Source organism: Bos grunniens, chromosome 7 (assembly GCF_055505025.1).
Source record: "Bos grunniens cultivar Pamir isolate PY7600 chromosome 7, Bosgru_T2T1.0, whole genome shotgun sequence".
NCBI lineage: Eukaryota > Metazoa > Chordata > Mammalia > Artiodactyla > Bovidae > Bos > Bos grunniens.
This window is the reverse complement of record NC_141171.1, coordinates 53,146,770-53,167,141: the sequence shown is the minus strand read 5'-3', so window position 1 is coordinate 53,167,141 and position 20,372 is coordinate 53,146,770. Positions and strand designations below refer to the sequence as shown.

General features: G+C 46.1%; 1 protein-coding gene and 1 long non-coding RNA gene across 3 annotated transcripts in view; one reads left to right on the top strand and one right to left on the bottom strand.

Annotated features, from left to right (window-relative positions):
* Window positions 1-20,372, bottom strand: part of LOC147369572 (uncharacterized) — a 545,146-nt gene that overhangs the window by 494,960 nt on the left and 29,814 nt on the right. The gene's annotated exons all lie outside the window — the stretch shown is intronic.
* LOC147369571 (uncharacterized) overlaps window positions 20,103-20,372 on the top strand; it is a 41,709-nt gene continuing 41,439 nt past the window's right edge. Inside the window, exon 1 of the long non-coding RNA XR_015167599.1 lies at window positions 20,103-20,204. This is a non-coding gene — a long non-coding RNA (uncharacterized LOC147369571). The remainder of the gene's footprint in view (window positions 20,205-20,372) is intronic.

Genomic DNA, 20,372 nt, shown 5'->3' with positions numbered 1-20,372 from the left:
GTCGGGGCGGAGTGGGGGAGCAAGGCGGTGGTGGCCAGTAAGCCAGGAGAATCCGGTTTCATTGGGGTGCTTACTCTCTGCCTACAAGAGCCCCTCCTGTGCCCCTCACAAGAGCTAGAGGTAGAGCAGATTTGTGAGCATTAATCTGCACCCCTCAATCCACGCCCTGGGCAGCCTCCAGCCTGATTTACCTGAGGTTTTGGTTCTAATGCATTGCAGAAGTTCTCCACTGCTGGAGCCACAGCAGTCACACCTGCCACTCACCTCCACCTCTCACAACTGCCGGCAGCCCCTAGGCAGCTCTGGCTGGGGAGAGGGGGAAGGGGAGGGAATACTTCCCATCCCAGAGGGCAATTTCAAAATCAATGCACTTCGGACCCAACAACAAGCCAACTGCAGGTTCAGGAAATCAGTGTAATGTATGCAATTAATTAAAGGGTAAGACTCAAGGCAGACTAAATACTGGAAATCAGGAACCGGAGTCCATGTCCCTTCTTGATCGGAAGGGGGAACTTCCCGATTTGATTGCAGAAAGCAATTTACTTCAATTAGCAGTGACATAAACAGGGTGATTGCTTAATAGGGGTGCCAAATCTCTAAAAAATAAACAGCCTGAATTGCATCCCTTACCATGACATTAGTGGAATGGGATAGCTTTTCCCCAGACAGGTTGGATTAACCCTTTAGGAGCCACCCTACTCTCAAGCAGGGAGCTGCATGGCTCCGGCAAGGTCTTTACATGGTGGTCCTAAACATTTGTTGTGCATTTAATACGTGTGAATCAATTTGTGTGTTGCTTTCATGTCTGTTAATCCCCTCAGTAATCTTTTACTATGCCCATTTTAACAGATGAGGAGAATGAAGCTCAGAAAGTTCAAGGGGGTGAGCTTTTCAAATACAAATCCAGTGAGGTCATTTCTCTGCTTAACTTAAAACCATCCCATGGCCTCCAAATTCCTGATTATGGCCTGAAAGCCCCAGAGGGAAGTGTCACAGTTGGATCTCCTGCCTGCTTCTCCCACTTACTCACTATACCATACATTCTATGGCCACTGTTTATTCCTGAAACATATCAAGATCATTCCCACCTCAAGGTCTTTGCACCTGCCATTCCCTCTGTGTGGAATGTTCTTCCATTTCTGGACAGAACTGACTTCTCTCTTCTAGATCTCTGGTCAAATAGCACCTCCTCAGAGAGGCCTACCTCATGGTCCCCACTCCCTTTGGCTTTTGACCTGACACTGAGAACTACCAAAATTATCTTGTGTGTTCACTGTTAATGTTTCTTGTTTGCTTCCTCCCCCACTCCCACCCTCCAGCCCCAACCCCAGGCACCATGGGAGTAGAGATTCTGTCTGTCTTACTCACTGCACAGGCTTGAACACACAGGAAACAGACAAGTGATCTGCTTAATAAAGGAAGTGTTGGGACTTTTCTGCTGGTCCAGTGGCTAGGACTCTGCACTCCCAATACAGGAGGCCCAGATTTGATCCCCAGTCAGGGACCTAGATCCCACATGCTGCGACTAAGAGTTCTCACGCCACCACTAGAGACTCTGCATGCTGCAACAAAGACTTGGCACAGTCAAATAAAATACGTTTAAAATAAGTAAATAAAGGAAGTGCTATCCTTGTTTTTATAGAGAGAAAGAAACTGAGGTTCAGAGAAGTTAAGCCACTTCATACACTGTCAGAGGAGAAGGAAATGGCAACTTTCTTGTCTGGGAAATCCCATGGACAGAGGAGCCTGGCAGGCTACAGTCCATGGGGTTGCAAAAGAGTCGGACACGACTGAGTGACTAAACCACCATACACTGTCAAACAGCAGGTAAATGGCAGAGATGGGGTTCAGACAGCTTCCTCCCATGTAGCTACACAGCCCTTTTGATTTTTTTTGAGAAGCCTCCCTTCTCCCCCACCCACCTTGCCCCCTACACCTTCTCACCATACCCACTGACCCTCAAGAAGCAGGCATCCATCCAACCAGCTGGGAGAGAATTAAAACCACAGCCCCAGAGCAAAATCTCTTCTTGCCGAACCTCCCTTCATCACGGGTGTAATTGGTCCTGTTAAGCCTTAGCTGGGCGAGGTCATCATTCCAAGAATGCAAATTCTGGAAGTTAAAGACCTTAAGACCTTCTTCCTCTGGCTCTCCACCTGGAAGGATTTAGGTGATGAACTGGGCTCCAGTGTAAAGCTGTTTGAAGGCACTTAAGCTGTCCAGGGATTCCTGCCCCATTCACTGCTCATTCCACTTTTGGGTCCAACCTCCCCACACTGCTGGTTGAGTGGGGGCTGCCTGGCTTATCCTGAGCTGATTAAAGGGGAAAGAGAAGTCTGGGAAAGCCAAGATCAGTGGCAAGAGAAGTGGCCAGGAGAAAATCAGAGAAAGGGTGAAAGTTATGAAAAGTCAGATGTTAAGAGCTCGAGGTGTGGGTTGCAGGGAAGTGGAACTCTGAGCTTCCTCCCGGGCCAGGCAGATGGGGTGGGAGCTGAAAGCAAAGCTCTTCCCCTGCCTCTGACTGGGCCTCACTGTCTTCCTCTGGCAACTCACATCATCACCCTCGGGTCAAGTGTGGTTGTCATCACTGTCCCAGCTTCTCTGTCCATTGCCTGTGTGACCCTGAGCAGAACTTTAAGCTCTCTGACATCACTTCCCAGTTGATAAGGAGATCACAATACTCAGCCAGTCTAAAGACTGGGTTTCAACAACTTTAAATAAGGAAATGAATGGAAAATGTAAAGTATAAAGAACAGCAAGGGGATGTACTCTCTTTGTAGCTTAAGTAGGCAAGAGACTCTAACGTTTACTAAATATCTACTGCCAAAGGTAGTTTTTTAACGCTCCATGGTGAGAGGAAACCGAGGCTCACAGAGCAGCTTTCCTCCAGCTACTGAGCACTGAAGCCTAGGCGCTGATCACTGGTTCTGCTGCAGGCATCCAGCTGGGATGACACTGCAGCACAGATCTGATCCAATCAGACAAAATCCTGCGCAGAGGGCAGCAGCCAAGGTGCAGCCTCTGAATGTGGGTGAAAAGCACTGCGGGGTAAGGAGGCACAGGGTACAAGATACAGATGCAGAGGGGGCAGGGTCAGATCATGGGGCTTCCCAGGCCATGGAAAGGGCTTTCATTATTTGGTTCCAAATTGCAGTAAGAAAGCAATGGGAAAAAAAAAAAAAATCAACATCTTTAAATGTGACCCTGGCAGTGTGTGAAGATGGCAGTGTCAGCAGTTGGGGCCAGGATGGGGTGGGAGGAGTGATGGAACTTGAAGGAAAAGGATGGATGGATTTGAACTTAAGAGATATTCTGGAGGTGGAACCCAGAGGGCCTGTTGGATGTGGGCAGGGATGACCAAGAGAGAGCACCAGAGGGTGAACATATTTTACGAAGGAGTAAAGCAAAAATTCAGAGCTGCCTTCTTGTTAGGGACACTTAAAAAGTTTCAGAAGACCCCAAATCTAGTGGATAAACATGGAAAAATTCTTGAAAAACACGTCTCGCGTATGCCCTCAGGAAACAGGGACGTATGGCGCCTCTCACCCCATTGGCTAGAGCCATCTGCTCCTTTCTTTAATTAAGCTCTTCTCTGAGCCCCTTCACTGTTAATTATTCCCAGCTCCTGGGTGGGACAGGACCTTTTCTTATGAGATTCCAGGCCAGCACAGCCTTCAGAAATGCCTTAGCATGGCTTTACTTAGGCTCTGGCGCCAGCTTCGGGCCTCGGAGCCTCAAATTCCCACATGACCTGGAGAAGGAAGACTGAGTCCCATTTAAGGTCATAAATGCTTTCCAAGGGGCTCAAATGTCACCTCCTCCATGAGGCCTGCCTGACAGTTCTGAAATAAAAATTCCACCTCCTGAGTGGACCTAGAGACTGTCTTACAGAGTGAAATAAGTCAGAAAAACAAATATTGTATATTCATGCATATATGTGGAATCTAGAAAAATTTTTCAGATGAATCTATTTGCAAAGCAGAAATAGAGACACAGACACAGAGAATCAAAGTATGGATACCAAGGTGGGAAAGAGGGGGAGGGACGAATTGTGAGATTGGACTTGACACATATACAGTATTATGTATAAAATAGATAACTAATGAGAACCTATCCAACCAGTCCATTCTGAAGGAGATCAGCCCTGGGATTTCTTTGGAGGGAATGATGCTAAAGCTGAAACTCCAGTACTTTGGCCACCTCATGCGAAGAGTTGACTCACTGGAGAAGACCGTGATGCTGGGAGGGATTGGGGGCAGGAGGAGAAGGGGACGACAGAGGATGAGATGGCTGGATGGCATCACTGACTCGATGGATGTGAGTTTGAGTGAACTCCCGGAGTTGGTGATGGACAGGGAGGCCTGGTGTGCTGCAATTCATGGGGTCGCAAGGAGTCGGACACGACTGAGCAACTGAACTGAACTGAACAGTATAGCACAGTGAACTCTATTCAGTGCTCTATGGTAAAAAAGAGGGAATACCTGTATACTTAAAGTAGATTCACTTTACCGTATAGCAGAAACTAACACAACAGGGTAAAGCAACTAATCTTCAAAAAAAAAAAAAAAAAAAATCAGTATCAAAAAAAGCAAAAGAATTTCATCTCTCTGTTATTCTCTATGTCTGTACATAGGAGCTTTTTAAAAAGTTCATAGTGATTATGATAATTTATCATTATCAATGACTCATTTGTTTACCCTTTGCTATTCTTTCTCCACCAGTGTGTGCCCTCCTACAGGGTCACTCAACCAGGTCTTTGAAAGTCCCCACCACGCCTTCCTTCTTGTGGGCTCTCTCGGGCCCCACAGCCCTGACTGCCACTGCCAACTCCTGTCCCCAGGAGCTGTGTTCCCAGGAGGGAACTGCTGAGAGCACCAAGTCACTGAGGTCAAAGAGGTTACTAATAACAGAAAGAAAAGCCAGCCTTCACTTGTTAAATGATGGTACTCGAAGGATTACTGCAGATATGTGTTTTTCAAACAAGAACCATGAATACTGGCCACAGGCCAGGCACAGTGCTCTGAGCTGGGACACAGTGGAGAAGACCAACCGGTCCCAGCCCCTCTTGGAGCTCACAATCTCATGGGCTCCTCAGGCTTTCCCAAGAACCACTGGTCTCCCAGAACAGATGTCCACGACCAGGGAATCCAGCTTTTCCCCTCCCCTCCCCTTCACCCTGAATGTGGCAGTTTTCAAGTTCCCCAAGGGAGGAATCAGTGCAGTAAACCCCACCTCCACTGACTTCAGGCTAAGAGGACACCAGGAATGAAGCCTTCAAGTGTTCATATCCCAGCTGTGTGGCTCATTAACTACATAACCTTGAGCACATAACTTCTGTAAACCTCATTTCTTCCCCTGCAAATTGAAATCAAGCATCCCCACTCCAAAGAGTGGTTATGAAGATTAAGTGAGATGATGATGATGATAATTGCTAACATTTTTGGAGTTCTTTACTAGTGCCAGACACTGTGCTGAGAGCTTTGTCTGAATTATCACATTTAATCTTCCCAACAACCCCATAAGGAGCGCTGTTATCATCCCTGCTTTTAGAGCTGAGGACAGATTACATCATTGTCCGGTATCACCTAGCCAGCAAGTGGCAGAGCTGGGATGGAGATCAAGCCATTTTAACTACCGTCTACACTACAAGCCATGGCCTTATATGGCCTCCCTGTGCAGTCACACCAGGCAAAGAACAGGCTTGGTGCCTGGTATGAAGTTAAAGAAAGGAAGAAAAGAGGAATGAAGTTAGTGCTCAATAAATGTTACTCTTGTTAAACAACTGGAGGATCCAATATAAGGTTGCCCCAGCTCTGACACTTCTATGGGACTGGTCTGTGATCTCCCAGCAGTCATGCTCTCCCTGACCTGTTCCTGTTCCAAGTCCCCAATCTTCCTCCTTATAAAAGCTTGGTGGCCGGACCTTCCCTGTCATCTCCCTGGCAGCGTAATCACTATGGGACACACCCAGTGCCTCAGCCTTGTCTTCAGATCCAGACCTGAGCCTCCTTGAAGAAGCTGAGCGGCCAGGTTGTGTCAAGGGACTAATTTTTGCTCTCCTTGTCCCCTTAACACTACCTGCAGGTACTGGCCTGAATGAAAACAGCAGGGGCCTGGGAGGTAGCTCTGGGTACCACTGGGACAAGCACGACTCAGGTCCAAAGAAAATGATAGTATGAGATCATTCATTATAATATTTAGCTCCCAGAAAAAACCACTGCAAGCCCCATCCAAACCACAGACAGCTTTGGCAGCCCAGTATCCTCTTACGGTTACATAAGCTTTGCAGGGAAATAAATACCAACTCATCTCCGAGGAATTTTAAGGGCTAATAAACCTTAACCAGTCTGTGCAGACAGGGCTCCCTTTCGAGGGAGGGACTGTGGTTTTAGGGAAGAAGGATTGAGAGGGAGTTGGGATAGGGTTTAGAGGAGACCCCATGGGCCTGGCTGGCTGCAGGGCCATTCCTCAGAGAGCACCTCATTCACAGGGGCAGACATCCCCAAGGTCAGCCACATCCGTGGCCACCACTCCCTGTATACAATCGGAATCCACTCTTCAGTTGCCCTTTACAGGTAGTAAGCTCTCCATCATTTGAATATGTTCAAGCATATTCAAATACACATTCAAACACGAACTGCCTAACTGACTCTAAGGGACCTTTCAGTTTCTGGATTTTATTATTATATTATGGTTTTCAAGTATAAGAAATTGCCCTTGGCATCAACAAAAGGCAAGATAATATGGGAGAAAGAATTTGCATTCAGAAACTGAAGACCTGTAATTTTACACTAACTGGGTGACCTTGGACAAGTTGCTTCACCTTTTTGAGCCTCAGTAAAATAGAAATAACAATTACTCTCTTCTGCCTGCCCCACCTGGTTGCTGGAAGAGGCAGGTAAAATTGCAGTGTGTGAAAAATGCACAGTGAGATGCTGCAGACACACCAGGCATTAAGCAGAGACAGTGGCTTTCTGCCCAGGGTGATAGGAAAAGCACTAAAAGCCCAGCCTGACCATCACCCCGCACATGTCGAAGGCACATTCTCTCACTGTCCTGTGTTTTCTGAGAGAAGCAAATCAAGTGTGTCTGTAGCTTCTGGAGCTAGATTCCCTGGTTCTGAGTCCTGGATCTGCCACTCACTAGCTGTGTATCCTCAGTCAACTCAACTCATTTGAACTCTCTGTGCCTCACTTTTCTAATTTTAAATGGGTATAATAATAGTACTTAACCTCAGGCTTTCCTGGTGGTCTAGTGGTAAAAAATCCACCTGCCAAGGCAGGGGACATTGTGTTCGATCCCTGGTCTGAGAACATTGCACATGCCTCAGAGCAACTCGGAGAAGGCAATGGCACCCCACTCCAGTACTCTTGCCCGGAAAATCCCATGGACAGAGGAGCCTGGAAGGCTGCAGTCAATGGGATCGCTGAGGGCTGGACATGACTGAACGACTTCACTTTCACTTTTCACTTTCCTGCATTGGAGAAGGAAATGGCAACCCACTCCAGTGTTCTTGCCTGGAGAATCCCAGGGACAGAGGAGCCTAGTGGGCTGCCGTCTATGGGGTCGCACAGAGTTGGACACAACTGAAGCGACTTAGCAGCAGCAGCAGCAGAGCAACTAAGCCCATCACCACAACTACTGAGCCTGTGCTCTAGAACCTGGGAGCCACAACTACTAAGCCCATGTGCTGCAACTACTGAAGTCCATGTGCCCTAGAGTCCATGCTGCTCAACAAAAGAAGCCACTTCAATGAGAAGCTTGTGTACTGCAATGAAGAGTAGCCCCTGATTGCAACTAGATAAAGCCCATGCAAAGCAACAAAGACCCAGAGCAGCCAAAAATAAAAATAAGTAAATCTTAAAAAAAAGAAAAAGAAAACCTGTCCTCAACAGGTCTTAGGAAAATTAAGTATAAAATAGATATTAAGTGCTTAGAACAGTAAAAGTACTTTATAAGGATTTACTGTTGGTGTTATTAATACCTTAACCAGCTAAAGTAAGTTAATTTCTATCAGCCACTGTCAGTGAACAGGAAGAAGAATCCTCACACTGCTGCTGCTAAGTCGCTTCAGTTGTGTCCGACCCCATAGACGGCAGCCCACCAGGCTCCCCCGTCCCTGGGATTCTCCAGGCAAGAACACTGGAGTGGGTTGCCATTTCCTTCTCCAATGCAGGAAAATGAAAAGTGAAGTCGCTCAGTCGTGTCCGACTCTTCGCAACCCCATGGACTGCAGCCCACCAGGCTCCTTCATCCATGGGATTTTCCAGGCAAGAGTACTGGAGTGGGGTGCCATTGCCTTCTCCGATCCTCTTACTAGATGGTTAAATTTAGAAAGGGGTGACAGAGACAACTGTGCTGTGCTTAGTCGCTCAGTCGTGACCGACTCTTTTCAACCCCATGGACTGTAGCCCACTAGGCTCCTCTGTCCATGGGGATTCTCCAAGCAAGAATACTAGAGTCGGTTGCCATACCCTCCTCCAGGGGATCTTCCCAACCCAGGGGTCAAACTGGGGTCTCCTGCACTGCAGATGGGTTCTTCACTGTCTGAGCCACCAGGGAAGCCCAAGAATACTGGAGTATGTAGCCTAGCCCTTCTCCAGGGGAACTTACCAAGCCACGTATCAAACCGGGGTCTCCTGCCTTGCATGCAGACTCTTTACCAGCTGAGCTTACCAGGGAAGCCCTGGACAAAGACAACTACCACTCTTTAATCAGCAATTAAAATGTACCAGGCATTTTACAAACATTATCTAATCTCCAAGACAAGTGGTAGCATTATTGTTCCCATTATATAGCAGAGGAGACCAAACCTCAGCAAGGTCATGTGACTTAGCCAAGATGACAGAGCAGATAAGTGATAGTGTCAGGGCTTGAATTCAGGTATTCTGGTGCTGAGGTCAAATCTTTTAGGCTGATTTCAGGCTTGGGTGTCATCCTGGCCTCTGGGCTTGGAGTCTCTGTAGTGAGGGGCTATCGGAAACAGGAAGATCACGTGTCATGGACACAGTGGGTGGCCTGCAGACCACCGGGCAGTCCCAGGCCATTCTCAGGGGTCCTGGTGTCTCTGGTTTCCACAAAGGAGGAAAAGGGCCTCCTTTAAGGGCCAGAAAGGACCGCAAGGTGTTGGGGAACAAACGTCACGTCTGAGGGCAGTGTCAAGTGCAAGAAAAGGCTGAGTCCCACCCCAGCTTCAGTGGCCTTTGTCCCCATGTCTGTGGACGGAAGCTGGGAAACATCTCTCCCCCACCACCCACCCAGAGGAATGGGTCTGGGTAGGCAGACCAAATGCTAGGAGGCAACACTGCCTTCTCAAGTCAGATCAAGTCTGGGGAGAGCTAATAAGTAACTGGGCTCAGTGAGATTCAATCTGCATCACCAGGGCAACCACAAGGTTTAGTAACACAGAGACCCAAGGGCTGGAACAGCCCCCCAGCCCCAGAGCTGGCAGGCCACATTCCCAGAGTGCCAGGACCAAGGTGCGTGGACTCCATCACTCTCTCCCCAGAAGCAAGGGAGGCCCTGCCAGGTCCTCCAGCAGAGATCTGATTCCCCCCACATTAAAAGCAACAACTTATGTCTCTGCCCCAAAGTTCTTACTGGTCAACTGTACCCAAAGGAGAAAAAGAACTTGTTCAAGCCTCACTCCCCAGTCTCTGGGCCTCCCCAAACATCTACAGGCTGAGAGTGTCCTGGAAAGATGGAGGCTGCCCACTTTGTGCCAAGCCTGTGCTAAGTGCTGCCAGGCTTCCAGAGATCTGAATGCCAAAGGGCAGAACAGGAGACGGGTACAGCCGAGAGGGGACAGGGGAGGATGAAAGCCTTGGGAGGCCTTGGGGGAGGCCCTTTGAGAACCTCAAAGAGACATGGCTGTGTAATCCTGCCCACCTCCTCATCTGCCACCAGGCCCTGAGTTGGTAGTTTGGGTCTCCCTCCCCAACCTGGGGAAGTGTTCCATGTAGCTGACCAAGAGGCCGTCTGGCTGGCTGTGTCAGGCCCTATCGGCCCACCCTGCTTCCAGCAAGGCGCTCTTCCCACAGAGCCTCACCCACGTGGCAGGCAGGCAGCTGGCAGCTTGTTTTATGAACATCCAAAATCCAAGGGGAACCACAAAACCACGCTGGGCTGCAGACAACCTTTGGAGAAGGAGGCTGCCGCTGGGCTCTGCCCCATACAGGGCATTGGTGGGATCCACTTCCTGTTCACCAGGCGCCTTGGCCGGCCAAGTCTCAGCATCCAGCCCTGTGAGCTGGTATACCTGCTTTCTCACCAGGTAGCAATAGCATAGTAATGAAAGTCGCTCAGTCATGTCCGACTCTTTACAATCCCATGGACTATACAGTCCATGTAATTCTCCAGGCCAGAATACTGGAGTGGGTAGCCGTTCCTTTCTCCATGGGATCTTCCCAACCCAGGAGTCAAACCCAGGTCTCCTGCACTGCAGGCAGATTTTTTACCAGCTGAGCCACGAGGGAAGCCTTCTTACTGGGAAGACTTGAGAATCAGAAACAGTGGAGGGCAGCAGAGGTGGGTGGCCCATGACATAGCTCAGAGGGTCAATAACCAAAGGAGACCACCTGGAACCTTCTCAACTATCTGGAGCCTTTTCATTGCCTGTTACTGAGGAAAGGAGTCTGGGGACTCCGGTGGCTAAAGGATGGTATGGAGGAGGAACAGGGGCAATGGTACAGAATTTCCTAAAACTGGTATTTTCTACTGAACAATAAATATGTTGAGGATACTTTTCTGTGTCAGGAGATGTAACTGCACTGTATCCATTTTGTACCTTTTAATACAAAACAATACATACTTTCAGGTGGCTTTTTCAAGCTGTTCAATTTAGAGGGTATAGAGATGGATGAACCAAAAAAGTGTTACGGCTTCTCACCCCTCTTGCTCGATTGTAGTCACAACAGTGTCACAGGTCTTAAGACTGTAAGGTCTTGTTGTTGTGTTGTTCAGTCACTAAGTCGTGTCTGACTCTTTGTGACCCCATGGATTGCAGCATGCCAGGCTCCTCTGTTGTGAGGTCTTAGCTAAGGGCGACCTTCTCCTGAGTGCCTCTCCCTAACCACTTCTCACTGGTCCTCTCCCCTCACTGGTCTTTACCTCTGTAAGGTTTTCTTTTTCCTTTCAATTACTTTATCACAATATTAACTAGACATTTTTTTGATTGTGTATGGACTTTGTCCTCCATTAGATTATAAGCTCTATGAGCTCAGGTGTATTCTAAGCACCTTGCATAATTTTAGTTGAGTTCTTAATAATGAGCACTTTCTCATAATGAGCACATATTGAGTATTTAACTCATATTTGTTGAATGAATGAATGAATACTAAGTTGAGAACGAGATGCCAAGAGACATAAGGTGTGCTCCCTACTTTTAGTCTTACTATTGGGGGAGTAAAAAAGATGGCTGTGTGGAAAAAGGTAACCAATTAATGAGAGCATTTAACAAACCAACAGTCTTGGAATAATTCAGGAATACATAACCAAAAGAATGGGCTTCCCTGGTGGCTCAGATGGTAAAGAATTGGCCCGCAATGCAGAAGGATACAGGTTCGATTCCTGGGTCCAAGAATGGCTACCCACTCCAGTACTCTTGCCTGGAGAATTCCAAGGACAGAAGAGCCTGACAGTGTACAGTCTATGGGGTCTCAAAGAGTCGGACACGACTGAGCACTTTTCTTTTTTTTTTTTTTAATTTAATTTTATTTTTAAACTTTACATAATTGTATTAGTTTTGCCAAATATCAAAATGAATCCACCACAGGTATACATGTGTTCCCCATCCTGAACCCTCCTCCCTCCTCCCTCCCCATACCACCCCTCTGGAATATATCTACCTAAAGAAACTAAAGACCTATATATAGAAAACTATAAAACACTGGTGAAAGAAATCAAAGAGGACACTAATAGATGGAGAAATATACCATGTTCATGGGTTGGAAGAATCAATATAGTGAAAATGAGTATACTACCCAAAGCAACTTATAGATTCAATGCAATCCCTATCAAGCTACCAACAGTATTCTTCACAGAGCTAGAACAAATAATTTCACAATTTGTATGCAAATACAAAAAACCTCGAATAGCCAAAGCGATCTTGAGAAAGAAGAATGGAACTGGAGGAATCAACCTACCTGACTTCAGGCTCTACTACAAAGCCACAGTTATCAAGACAGTATGGTACTGGCACAAAGACAGAAATATAGATCAATGGAATAAAATAGAAAGCCCAGAGATAAATCCACACACATATGGACACCTTATCTTTGACAAAGGAGGCAAGAATATACAATGGATTAAAGACAATCTCTTTAACAAGTGGTGCTGGGAAATCTGGTCAACCACTTGTAAAAGAATGAAACTAGACCACTTTCTAACACCATACACAAAAATAAACTCAAAATGGATTAAAGATCTAAACGTAAGACCAGAAACTATAAAACTCCTAGAGGAGAACATAGGCAAAACACTCTCTGACATACATCACAGCAGGATCCTCTATGACCCACCTCCCAGAATATTGGAAATAAAATTAAAAATAAACAAATGGGACCTAATTAACCTTAAAAGCTTCTGCACATCAAAGGAAACTATTAGCAAGGTGAAAAGACAGCCTTCAGAATGGGAGAAAATAATAGCAAATGAAGCAACTGACAAACAACTAATCTCAAAAATATACAAGCAACTCCTACAGCTCAATTCCAGAAAAATAAACGACCCAATCAAAAAATGGGCCAAAGAACTAAATCGACTGAGCACTTTTCAAACAAAAGAATGAAACTCAGCTAAATCTCACACTTTATATAATAATTTAAAATGTATCACTGATCTAAATGCAAAATATACAACTTTTAGAAAGAAACATGGGAGAAATTTTCAAGAGCTAGAGTTAGTAGAGTTCTTAGACCTGATACCAAATCACAATCCATAAAGGCAAACAACTGATAAACTGGACTTCAACCAAAACTTAAAATTTTTGATCTGTGAATGACTCTGTTAAGAAGATGAAAAGACGAAAAGAAAATAAAAGAAGATGAACAGACAAGCCACATATTGGGAAAAAAATATCTGCAAATCACATTCCCAACAAAGGACCTATATCGAGAATATAAAAAGAACTCTTTAAATAAACTCAACAGTAAGCAGATAAAGGATCCAATTAGAAAACAGGCAAAAGTTTTTGACACTTTACCAAAGATTATGTGGATGGAAATAAGCACATGAAAATGTGTTCGATTGGAAAATGCAAATTAAAATCACAAAGATAACCACAAAGGTAACTAAACACAGCTAAAATATACATACCAACTCTACCAAGTGCTGGTGAGGATGCGGAACTCTCATACGCCAGTGGTGGAATGTAAAATGGTCCAGTCACTCTGGAAAAAGAGCTCAGCAGTTTCTTATAAGATTAAACACACTTACCCTATAACCCAGCAATTACTCTCCCAGGCATTTATCCTGGAGAAATCAAAAACACTTAAGTTCACACAAGAATCTATATATAAATGTTCAAAGCAGCTCTATTTGTAATTGCCAAGAAGTGGCAACAACCAAGATGTCCTTCAACAGGTGACCAGAAAAACATCCCGTGATACTGCACACAACAGCACAGCAGCCAGCAGGGAAAGGAACAGATTCAACACTGTGAGGCGATCTCCAGCACTCCACGCTGAATTCAAAAAGCTAAGCTCAAGAGGCTACACACTATTCTCAAAATGGCACAACTACAGAGATGAAGAATACATCAGTGGTTGCCAGGGCTAGGGATGGGGAAAGGGTGTGACCATAAAGGAATAGCAAGTGTTGCTTTGTGTTATGGGACAGCTTTGTATCTTGATCATAGTGGTGGTCACACAAATTTCTAAAGGTGACAAAAACTTAATAGAACCACACACATACACAAAGTGTACACACACATATACAAAAGTGCAGGTAAAAAAAACTGGTGAAACTTGAACAAAATCCATAGCCTAGTTAATGGTACTACACCAACATCAATTTCCTGGTTTGTCAATGTACCATAGCTTCGTAAGATGCTACCACTGGGGAAGTTCACTGAATGGTACAGCAATGGACTGGACTGCTCTGTGCTATTTTTGCAACTTCAAGTCTATAATAATTTCAAAATAAAAACTTCAGAAAATAATAAGTAAGGTCAATATTGGTTAAAGCTCCAAATGTGAAGAATGAATGTGAAAAGCTGTTCAGCTCCAGGGGAGGTATGGTGTTGGCAGTGGTTAAGAAAAGGTTCAAGCAATCTGGTATTTAGCAAGCCCCAACCCTGTGATGCATGCCAGGCATCATGCCAGACAGTGGGGTTAATTTAAAGACCCTAGTCCTATATGGTAGAGATCACCATAACAATGTAACCAATTAAACTCCAATAAAAGAAAATATTTTTTAAAAGACCCTGGCCCTATTCTCAAGAGACTCTGAACGAAGAGGATAGGGAGATGGGGTCGGATGGGGAGGAAGTGCCTGTTGGTAATGGTAGGAGCTGGCAGACCCATCATAAGCTGGATCTTGGCCAGGACCCCATTTATTATGTGGACACCTATAGCCTCACCTCAAAGGGAAACTATTAGGACACTTCAGGTGTCAGTGCAGACCCTGTCTCTAACAGTCCTCAGATATCTAGGTATTCCCATTTCCCCAGTGCAGTGACCTCTCTGAAGGAAGGATGGGGGTATTACATGTCACAGTATTACAGGTTCTTTTTTCTGGAGACCAAGTCACCTCTTTAGTCAGGGGCTTTCAGGTCTAAATACTGGCTTAGGTCTGGAAACAGGGCAAAAGATTGTGTCTTTTTATTGGACCCCAGTCTCTAATTCATCTCCCTTTGATCTCTTTGGTTGGTACAAGCTAGATAGCACGCTTATCAACTATTGAGCTATTTGCCCCAGAAACATTGTGATATACCAACCCCCTCCATAACTTTCTGTCAGGCACCCTTTGCTGCCACTTCAGTTTTCCCAGCTGTCATGATCATTGTGGTCCCCTGGCTTCTGGAGTTTAAAGCACTGTCTCTGACCTCTATTATTTGGGAGATTCTATCACTACCATAGTTATTAGAGAGACAAAGTCTCAGAGAGTCGCTTTACCCTTAGTCCTGGCCTGTAAAGGAAAGCCATCACTGAACTCTGAGTGATGCTGGGGTTCCTCTCAACAGCATATCCTTTTCACACCTTGGCAACTGCTGTGTCCTCTGAGCCCTCCTGTGGAAGATGAGGAGGCAGGTGTTCTGGCTGTGCTGAGTCAGTCTATGTCAGCATACCTACTCCCTGGAGTCCTTTCACCCCTTCCTCCATCATTTGCCATGGCAATTCTGGCAATGTCAACTTTGCTTAGCAAGGGGTGGTCACTTTCTCTATGCCTCTGGAAGCATTCTAGAAGTGAGTCAGTACCATCTCCTAGGGTCCTGTGTCTCAGGAGAGCACACTAAAGTCAAACTCTTTCCTGCTCAGTGTTACATTCTGTTCCTTTGATTGACACCCTCAGATCCAGGCCCATGCATGCTCCCCTGGCCAGTTCCATCCTGCAACCCTGTGGGATGGGCCCTTTCCTCCCACATCCAGCCATAGTATCCCTCACTGGGTTATGCTGCGACTTAACTGTAATTTCAGGCCTAATGGCCAGGAAGGAAGGGGAGGACAAATCCTAGAGGCACCTGCTGCCTTCAGGAGAGAGATCCTTGCACTGCTGCCCAGTACAATGCTAGCCTTACTAGGGAGGGCTGGGCCACTTCTGCAGGCTCCGAAGGTTCAGCAGAACTGGAGAACTCACAACCTTCTGGGCCCCCACATGGGATGTCTGTATCCCACTTGTCAGGGTTCTAGGGTCTCGACTTCAGCATGATAGACGTGGTTGGTTGGGCATTTCACTTTCTTTGAAGTTTAGCCACTGAACTAAACTGACTAAGGTTTGGGTCTTTGCCCTCTGTTGGAGATTATAACATCTTTGTATAAAAGAGAGAGGCACTTGAGCTTTCACATCTGCCTTTCAGTGCCTGTTACTGATAACAGTTGTCCATCATCTTTCTGTACAGCATCAGTGGGGCTGAGTAACAGCCATCCAGTCCCTTCATCCATATAGCCCCATGAAATCCCAACACCTCCATGGCTGTTGGTACATCGTCCACTTTACCTGCAGGTGAGTTAACAGTGGGCACCATCTCATCCCAGGGACAGCCTGGCTCCACCTCCACTCATTGTCAGCCCTGGGATCAGTGAGGCTGCTCCAAACCCCAACTTATCGTGTGTTTTGCTGGACCATCCCCTGGACACACTGTCACAGGTGAGGTTCTTCCGAAGCAGACACAGATGTGGAGTTTGGAGTGCAAGATGTTTCTTAGTGGTCAGCATCTACAAAAGGAAGGAGGCAGAAGCAGAACCGCAGAGGAGAAGAAGTCAAGCTGCAGTGCAGGCCTGTCCAGTGCAAGGCCAACCTGGCAGAAAGCTCTGGAGCCAATGGTGCACCAGATTCATCCCTGTCAGGCTGGAGGGGTCAGGCCTTTAGATCCTCACTTCCCTGGGCCACCAGATGTAGGCCACCCCGAGGAGGGCATGGCCTGGGGTGGGACAGTTCCCAGCAGCAGAGGTAGATTCTGAGGGAGTGAGGAGCTGGGAGCAGCCTGCTGACAGCCCTGCCGCTGGACAGCAAGCAAGTCCTGCCTTGAAGGGAGACCTAAGGAATGAAGGAGAACTCCAATCCATTTTAAATGATGAGATACTTCTTCCCCCAGATTTGAAGCATGGAATTTCAACAGAAAATAAAAGAAGGGAGAGACTTGCCCAAAGGGAGAAAGTCTAGCGCTTTCCCAGAACAAGAGAGGGAGAGACTTGCATGGAGAAGCTCCACGGGGGATGGTGTCCCCTGAGCCTGGGAAAGTGGTTGCCTTTAAGGAGTAGGCATGCTTGACACTTGCTATCTATTAGTTTTACTTTTTGGAAAAGTAGCTGAGACTATTGGTCCTGAATAAACCCCTCAGAGATCATATTCAGAAAGAGGCCTTTCAATAGTTCCAGGGGTGAGGGTGGGGGCCAGGGTCTGTAACACTAGCAAAGTTCTTGTGAGAGATATCTTTCAAAAATTGTACCAGCCACATGAAAAGATGCTCAACATCACTAATTACTAGAGAAACACAAATCAAAACTACAATGAGGTATCACCTCACACTGGACAGAATGGACATCAAAAAGTCAAAAAATAATACATGCTGGAGAGGATGTGGAGAAACGGAACCCTCCTACCCTGTTGGTGGGAATGGAAATTGGTGCAACCACTATGGAAAACAGTACGGAGGTTCCTTAAAAAAGTAAAAATACAGTTACCATGTGATCCAGCAATCCCACTCCTGGGCACATGTCCAGAGAAAAGATACATGCACCCCTATGTTCACAGCAGCACTGTTTACAATAGCCAAGACATGGCAACGACCTCAATGCCCACTGCCAGAGGAATGGATCATGACAATGTGGTACATATACACGAAGGATTCTACTCAGCCATAGAAAGAATAAAATAATGACATTTACAGCAACATGGATGGACCCAGAGATTATCATATCAAGTAATACAAAATCAGAACAGACAAATACCATATATGACTTATATGTAGAATCTAAAATATGACTTATGGGACCTTCCTGGAAGTCCAGTAATTGAGATTCTGACTTCCACTGAGTTCAAGCTGGATTTAGAAAAGCCAGAGGAACCAAAGATCAAATTGCCAACATCCGTTGGATCATTGAAAAAGCAAGAGAGTTCTAGAAAAACATCTACTTCTGCTTTATTGACTACACCAAAGCCTTTGACTGTGTGGATCACAACAAACTGTGGAAAATTCTTAAAGAGATGGGAATACCAAAACACCTGACCTGCCTCCTGAGAAACCTATATGCAGGTCAAGAAGCAACAGTTAGAACTGGACGTGGAACAACACACTGGTTCCAAATAGAGAAACAGAGTATGTCAAGGCCGTATATTGTCACTCTGCTTATTTAACTTATATGCGGAGTACATCATGAGAAACGCTGGACTGGATGAAGCCCAGGCTGGAATCAAGATTGCCAGGAGAAATATCAATAACCTCGTATATGCAGATGACACCACCCTTATGGCAAAGAACACTGAAGAACTAAAGAGCCTCCTGATTAAAGTGAAAGAGGAGAGTGAAAAAGTTGGCTTAAAAGTCAACATACAGAAACCTAAGATCATGGCATCTGGTCCCATCACTTCATGGCAAATAGATGGAGAAGAGTGGAAACAGTGTCAGACTTTATTTTTCTGGGCTCCAAAATCACTGCAGATGGTGACTGCAGCTATGAAATTAAAAGACGCTTGCTCCTTGGAAGAAAAGTTGTGACCAACCTAGACAGCATATTCAAAAGCAGAGATATTACTTTGCCAACAAAGGTCCGTTTAGTCAAAGGTATGGTTTTTCCAGTAATATGGATGTGAGAGTTCGACTATAAAGAAAGCTGAGTGCTGAAGAATTGATGCTTTTGAACTGTGGTGTTGGAGAAGACTCTCTTGAGAGTCCCTTGGACTGCAAGGAGATCCAACCAGTCCATCCTAAAGGAAATCAGCCCTGAATATTCATTGAAAGGACTGATGCTGAAGCTGAAACTCCAATACTTTGGCCACCTGATGTGAAGAACTGACTCACTGGAAAACACCCTGATGCTGGGAAAGATTGAAGGTGGGAGGAGAAGGGGACCACAGAGGATGAGATGGCTGGATGGCATCACCACTCAATGGACATGAGTCTGAGTAACCTCTGGGAGTTGGTAATGGACAGGGAGGTCTGGCATGCTGCAGTCCATGGGGTCGCAAAGAGTTGGACACAACTGAGCGACTGAACTGAACTGAAGCACTAGAGCCCTGAGAGAGAAGTAAAGCTCCCTTGATTTGAGAAGTGACTAACACAGAAAGGGATTTTTTTCTTTTCAATGTTCTTTCAGTTCCACTTGAATACAGGTAACTCAAAGCCCCCTTAGAACCCCTTTCCCTGCTTACGATATCCTTCCCGAGATAACCATGGTCAGTGCTGATCTTTCCAAATCTCCCTCTATGCTTATACCTATCTATATGTGTACAGATGGAAATAATTTTTGTGGAAGTATTTTTTAAAACATATGTCTCCCTGCAATTTGCATTTTTCACACATCAACTGTCTTGGAAATCTTTGCGCAGCAGCAGCGTGGTGGCTTTATAATGCAGAGATTTCACAAGGTTGAAGGCAAGCTCTGGGATCTCCCTTCCCAGCGTGTTTCAGGTTAGGCTGGGACAGGGAAGTTTCATTCAGATTTGGAGGGCAGATGTCACATAGTGACCATATTCTTTTTAACTCTCAAAAGGTGAGAGCAGGGTTTTGGGTCAGGCATATTGCCATTGATCTGTTGACCTACAGCTGCTCTGCCCTCTTCGTGTCTGGCTCTGGGATGAAGGGCATCAGCTTCTCCTGAAAGAGAAGCTGGAGGTAGGGAGACTGATTTCAGTGAAATCCCGCTGGTCCTTGCCATCCCCCGACTCCCCACCCCCACCAGCCTCCGCACTTTATTTACATTGCTCCTGGACTCTACCTGCCTGCCTGGTGGGCTTCAAGCTCCTGCATCAGATGAAGAGACTGCAGCCTTACAAAGACTGTTCAACCATCTCTCCCAATAGTATAAAGTCAAATCTCATCTCCCATCTCCCTCTCTCTCATGCACGCGCGCGCGCACACACACACACACAGGGTACTTCCTGGTGGTTCCACTTCTCTAACAAAACTGCTGAGAACACACGACTACTTCATTCTTCTTAACTATTATGGAAATGCCAGCATTATTCAACTCTTTCCCTGCTGAAGGACCTTTAGGAGGTTCTACTTCGTCACTCTTATAAATCCTGCTGTAAGAAGCACCCTTTTGGAGACTTTCCAGGCAGTTCACTGGTTAAGACTCCATACTTCCACTGCAGGGGGCATGGGTTCAATCCCTGGTTGGGGAACTAAGGTCCCGCAGGCTTCAAAGTGAAGCCCTCCCCCCCCAAAAAAAATCACCCTTTCTCATGCCCCCTTTTTAAAATTACACCTGTGCTTATTTTTTAGGACAGAGATATGAAACTGATGACTCCAAAAGTTGACACATTTTACACTGCGGAGAGGCATCCTTTGCCTGGAACCAGAATAGGCAAGGAACATTCACAAGGTAATGTTAGTCTCCTCCCCAATAAGGATATAAAAGCATTTAGCAGCCACTGATCAGTCAAGGTGAAGCACTTTCCTGGGGTTCAGCAGTGTGGGTGGCACTAACACACACTGACATGGGGACCTGCAAGCCATGCAGTGAGCCTGGCAGAGCGTTAAGGTACATCGC